General features: G+C 38.7%; 1 pseudogene; it reads right to left on the reverse strand.

Moving 5' to 3' along the window:
* Window positions 1-5410: 5410 nt before the first annotated feature.
* LOC101675120 lies at window positions 5411-6337 on the reverse strand (annotated as a pseudogene).
* Between the last annotated feature and the right edge of the window lie 220 nt (window positions 6338-6557).

Here is a 6557-nt window from a genome sequence, read left to right on the forward strand (position 1 = left end):
ACTCCGCTTTACCTGCCCACTGGCATCTTCTATCTCTGTAGAGATCCAGACATGTATAATTCTGATCTCAGGCTAATTTCATGGGTGATCGGAGTTCTTTGGTAGGTAACCAGCTCACTTTAGGATACAGGTTGAAAAGGCACCTCCTCCTACTTCCCCGCCATCTTGTCCCCCCTCTATATATATGTTTATAAAAAATAAAAATTTTTTTAAAAAAAGATTCTCGGGACGCCTGGGTGGCTCAGTTGGTTAAGCGGCTGCCTTCGGCTCAGGTCATAATCCCAGCGTCCTCGGATCGAGTCCCACATCAGGCTCCATGCTTGGCAGTGAGCCTGCTTCTCCCTCTGCCTCTGCCTGCCATTCTGTCTGTCTGTGCTCGCTCTCTCTCTCTCTGACAAATAAATGAATAAAATCTTAAAAAAAAAAAAAAAGATTCTCTATCCCTCTGCCCCTCCCCCTCTCGTGATCACTCTCTCTCAATTAATTAACTAATTAATTAGTTAATTAATTAGTTGGCTTCTTCAGAAACAAATTCTCATAGAATTTACTAACTCAGAAGCATTTTTATATGAGATCATAAAATCATAAAATCTAAGTAAATTCTTGGACAATACAGACTAATTTGATTATTTTTAACAGAACAGCTATACATTTTCTCCATGATCATTACAGTACAGAGCATAAAACGAGCATTTAAAATGAGAAAAAAAAATGTAAAATTACATGTCCAATTTGTTACACTTCTGACAATTCTGCAGTGTGTCCACTTAAACATAATGTCTAATATCCTTAGCAATTTTAATACCTTGATTTAGCATAAAGCTACTAATGAATATTTTTTGGATAATTTTAAAATAAGGTTAAATATTGAACAACTGGTCACAGTGTGTGACTTATGTCTATAGAATGTCTATACCTTTTGATCAACTTAGTCAATGTGCTCATTTAAGAATAATATTTCTTGCCTATTAGAAGGTATAAGCAGGGTGTGTGTGGCATTGGGCATTATATTTAATGTGCTCATGAGCTTTGCTAGTTTACTAAAATGATTGTATATGAAAGACAATTCTCAATTACCTTCACAACTCTCAGTAAAATAGATATTAGCTTTGTTTAGAAGTCATAATTAATATGGGTGACTGAGAATATACCAGAAGTAACATCACCAAAAAGTTTCACTGACTATGCAAGTAATAGAATCTGGTTTATCAAGGGAAAAGATGTATATTTAGCTTATGATAAAATGTTATTCCAGAATGTGAAAGGAATAGTAAAAAATAAAACCAAATAGATACAGAAAGCTGTAGATGATTTTCAGGGAGTAATTTTATTTGCTTTGTTTATATATATGATTTTAATTTTTAATTTTTTAAGCACTAATTGAAAAGGATACACACACCCTGATGTCTATAGCAGCATTATCAGCAATAGCCAAATAAAGGAGAGAGCCCAAATGTCTATCAACTGATGAATGGGTAAAGAAGATGTAATATATATACACAGTGGAAACTCAGCCATAAAAAGAATTAAATCTTGCCATTTGCAACAATGTGGAGGAAGCTAAAGAGGATTATGCTAGGTGAAATAAGTAAGATAAAGACAAATACCAAATGACTTCACTCAAATGTGGAATTTAAGAAACAAAACAAATGAAAGTGGGGAATAAATCAAAGAGTAAAACAAAGAAACAAACTCTTAACTATAGAAAACAAAACAATGGTTACCATAACTGAGGTAAAGGGTGATAGATGAAATGAATGATGGGGATTAAGGAATGCATTTGTTGTGATGAGCACTAAGTACTGCATGGAAATGTTAAATCACTATATACATTTGAATCTAATATTAGTTCAGCTGGGTGGCTCAGTTGGTTAAGCATCCAGCTCTTGGTTTCAGCCCAGGTCATATTTTGGTTGTAGAATAGGGACTTGCTTTGGGCCCTGTGCTCACTGCAGTCTTTTTCAGATTCTTTCTCACTCTCATTCACACTCTGTCTCTCTAAAATAAATATGAAATATTTTTTAAAATAATAATATTACACTGTATGTGAACTAACTGGAATTTTAAAAATCTTGGAAGGAAAATATGTATGTGTGTGTGCATATATATCTTTGAATAATGAGCCTGAAAAGAAGCAATGATAGATGTGAAAATTTTGCACAGCTCAAAATGATCAGCTAATTTAAATAAATGTAGAAGGGGTTTTGGAGGCTATGGTATGGTTGGAGTCGAGGATCAAACCAGGCCCTGACTTGTATCTCCTTCAAAGTCCAGACACCTTGAAAAGGATGAGGACAGGAAAGTTGAGTAACGCTGAGAAAAGTGTCTGTGCTATGTGTCGTGTGCTCGCTTATGTGACTTCCCACATGCTCTCCCTATAGAAGGGAACAATGTGGCCAGGGTCCTGGTTGGTCCTTAGTTGGTCTTGGTTGTTCCTGTACCTCCCATAACGCACTCCTTGGTTGATTGTCTTGCTAATGGCTTTAGCCCAAACTACCTGGTATCGCGAGGTTTGCTTGTAGTTAATGTAAACTTGTTATAGAAACTTGCGATCATCTGACTAGGTACTGATGTATTACTCCTCCTATTCTGGTCTCCCTTATAAATGACTGTAAGATGTGGAATAAAATCAGCACTGCTGGACATCATCTTCAGTGTCCCTCCTGCCCCCATCTCTTTGTCTCTTAATTTCTTTTCACCATCCTCTTAGCCCTGACATTCTCCTGGTCGATTTGTCACGCTGGCCATGACAAAGGGGCACCTGGCGGTCTCAATGGGTTAAGGCCTCTACATTTGATTCAGGTCATGATCCCAAGGTCCTGGGATCAAGAACCACGTTGGGCTCTCTGCTCAACAAGGAGCCTGCTTCCCCCCTCTCTCCCTGCCTGCCTCTCTGCCTACTTGTAATCTCTCTCTCTTTCTCTCTCTGTGTCAAATAAATAAATAAAATCTTTAAAAATAAATAAATAAATGTAGAAATGTTTTGCTATCAAATACTACATGAAAGTAGGACTAGAGGGTGTCAGAATGGCACAGATGGTTATACATCTGCCTTCAGCTCAAGTCATCAAACAGGTATCCTAGAATCTAGCTCAGCAGGGAGTCTGGTTCTCCCTTTCCTTTTGCCCCCCCCCTTAAGCATGTGCACTCTTTCTCTCTCTCCCTCCCTCCCTCAATAAATAAAAAGCTTTTAAAAAATCATGTTGTAGAAAAGTATTAAAAGGCTCAAAAATTCATAATAATAATAATAATAATAATAAAGAAAGACTCGAATTTTTTTCTATTAGAACGACATAGCATTTATCTTGGTGCATTCATTCTGTTCTCAACTGGAAGAAGTACATGTAATTCTGTATCTTCTCTGTAATTTTCTAAGTAAGCAGATTTTCTGTAGTCCACAAAGGAGGTTGTAAGCAAGTTTTTTAACAGAAGACAAGAGAAACGGAAAGGAAAAAACAACAGAAAACTTCACCAAAATTAAATGTCATTAAATGAAACTTATTTCTGTTCTTTATGGGGATGGGACAGGATATATGCTGCAATGTATACTGTATTCCCTACTGTGGGTCACTATCAAAAAGTGTGAAAGACACTGCTCTAAGTAACTCTACCCTAACCACTTAGATATTCTTCACACTCCATGGCTGAGCCTCTGTGCAAAACAAATTGTTTAAGACATGAAACCTGTGGAAGAAGCAATTTATCACAGTTATAAATAGAGAGTACTGTGGGTGCTTGGGTGGCTCAGTGGTTAAGGGTCTGCCTTTGGCTCAGGTCATGGTCCCAGGGTCCTGGAATCCAGTCTTGCATCTGGCTACCTGCTCCACAGGAAGCCTGCTTTTCCCACTCCCACTCGCCTTGCTTGTGTTCCTTCTCTTGCTGTCTCTCTCTCTCTGTCAAATAAATAAATACTTTTTAAATTTTTTTAAAAAATTTATAAAGCAGAGAGTAATGTATGGTGACAGATGTTAACTAGGTTTATTGTGGTTATCATTTTGCAATATATACAAACACTGGATCATTGTTTTGTATGCCCAAAACTAACAATATTATATTTCATTTATACTTCAATAAAGGAAAGAAGAGAAATTAACAAATTAATAGGATAGCAGTAAGGAAAATTAGAAGGGGACAGAACAGCGAGTGAAGGGCTTTTAAATGACTCTAACTGATAAATTGCCTCTTCCACAGGTTTCATGTCTTGCACAACTTGACATGACAAAGGAGGAATGATGGCACAGGGAGAAGGAGAAGAAAGAAAGCCTGAAAAATGAAAGGAAGGGGGTTAGAGATCTTCCTAGCCCAGAGGCCCTAAGTGACTGAGGAAAAGTGAAGAAGTAGAAGAGAAAAGAGAAAGAGAATTTGCTGGGTTTGAATAGTATAATACCAATCAAGGAGAAAGAGCCTTTTCTCAGTTCCTTTTCTTCCATGAATACATGGCTACTACCGAGATGTTCACCCACTGGGCTTCAGTATGTGCCTTCTCAAAGATTCTGTGTGTGTTCTCTCAAAGATACTGCCATCCTTGCACAGCCCTAACAATGACCCACAGAAGGGGTGAAATGTGGGCAAGCTCAGCATACAATGAGAAGACTTAGTTCATTTCTCTCAGCAAATTCTCCCATTGAGTAGGGTTTCCTTTAAAAAGAGAGTGAGAGGGGCTCCTGGGTGGCTCAGTGGGTTAAAGCCTCTGCCTTTGGCTCGGGTCATGATCCCAGGGTCCTGGGATCGAGCCCCACGTCGGGCTGTCTGATCTGCGGAGAGCCTGCTTCCTCCTCTCTCTCTCTCTGCCTACTTGTGATCTCTGTCTGTCAAATAAATAAATAAAATCTTTAAAAAAAATAAAAAAGAGAGAGTGAGGGAAAAAAAAAAAGAGAGAGAGAGAGTTATACAGCTCTCCCTGTTCTGAAGTCCTTAAAGAAGCTACCCTCTTTTGCATTTCTAACAATTATTTCATATAAATATTATTCCTTGGGAATTAAGGCTTAAAATTATTATCTTAAATTTAAAATACTCCATATGGGGGCACCTGGGTGGCTCAGTGGGTTAAGCCTCTGCCTTCGGCTCAGGTCATGATCCCAGGATCCTGGGTTGGAGCCCTACATCTGGCTCTCTGCTCAATGGGGAGCTTGCTTCCTCCTCTATCTGTCTGCCTCTCTGCCAACTGGTGATCTCTGTTTGTCAAATAAATAAATAAAATATTTTAAAAATATATAAAATACTTCATATGTAACTCCTTCTCTATTTTCAAAAGTGAATGTCCTTCCCTCCTAAATGAAACATAAAAATAGACTCAATATCAGCATGTATAGTCAAATCAAGGTTGAACAAACAAGAGCTTTTCTCTGAGTTTGACTGCCAGTAATGAACATCAGGAATCAACAAGGGCTCTTCACAATACTGGCATTAGTTAAGAGATCTTCCTATAATTCACTAGCTGTATGCATACTCTCCTCATTGCCACCTTCATTTCTTGATTCCTGAATGTATAGATGACTGGATTCAGGAAGGGAGTGAGAACAGCATCAAAGATGGCCAGAAACTTATCCAGGTGTATGATGGGAGATGGCCACATATAGACAAATATCAAAAGACCAAAGAACAAGAATACCAAAGTGATGTGAGCTGAGAGTGTGGACAGAGCCTTGAATGAACCAGCTGAAGAGTGTTTCTGAACAGTAAGAATGATGATGATATAACAAATGATCAGCATGAAGAAGGATCATGAATCCACTACTGGCTGTGGCCATAAAATCTAGTTGGTAGGTGTCTGTGCAGGCAAGTTTGATTAACTGAGGCAAGTCACAGTAAAAACTGTCCAATACATTAGGACCACAGAACGGCACATTTACCACAAGAGTCATCTGCACCACAGAGAGGATGAGGCCAGTCATCCAGGCAGCCACTAAAAAAAGATACACATTCTTGAGTTTATGATGGTCAGAGAGTGGAGAGTCTTACACATGGCAACATATATGTCAAAGTCCGTGGCAATGAGCAGCACCATCTCCACACCACCAATGACGTAGATAAAGAAGATTTGAGCAATGAAGCCACCAAAGGAGATGATCTTATGCTTTCTGAAAAGATCATAAATCATCTTGGGAGAAGTGGCTGAAGAAACTCCCAGGTCAATGAAAGAGAGGTTGGCCAACAGAAAGTACATGGGGGAGTGCAAATGAGAGTCACAAGTCACAGTGAGCATGATGAGAGAGCTTCCCATCATGCTTGCCACATAAAACGTGGAGGATAACACAAAGAGGAGAATTTGGATCTTCCAAGATCTTCATCCATGGAATACAAACTCTGACACCTCAGAATGATTTATTCTATCCATTGGTTTTGTTGGCACGGCATCCTGAAGAAGGGCAATAGGAGAAAATGTCAACTATACTAATTATGTTAGTAGATTGGGAGAGAGGTCAAAAGTATGAAAGCCTGCTTCTACTACAGCATTAGGACCAACCTGGTATGCTCATGTCCTCTTAACTTAGATTACCCAGAAGAATTGGTAGCTCTCATGTGGAGCTTCTCTCTATGACCAGGTCATGTCTGCA

This window comes from Mustela putorius, unplaced genomic scaffold (assembly GCF_011764305.1).
Source record: "Mustela putorius furo isolate JIRA1106 unplaced genomic scaffold, ASM1176430v1.1 tig00003896_pilon_pilon_pilon, whole genome shotgun sequence".
NCBI classification, from domain to species: Eukaryota; Metazoa; Chordata; class Mammalia; order Carnivora; family Mustelidae; genus Mustela; species Mustela putorius.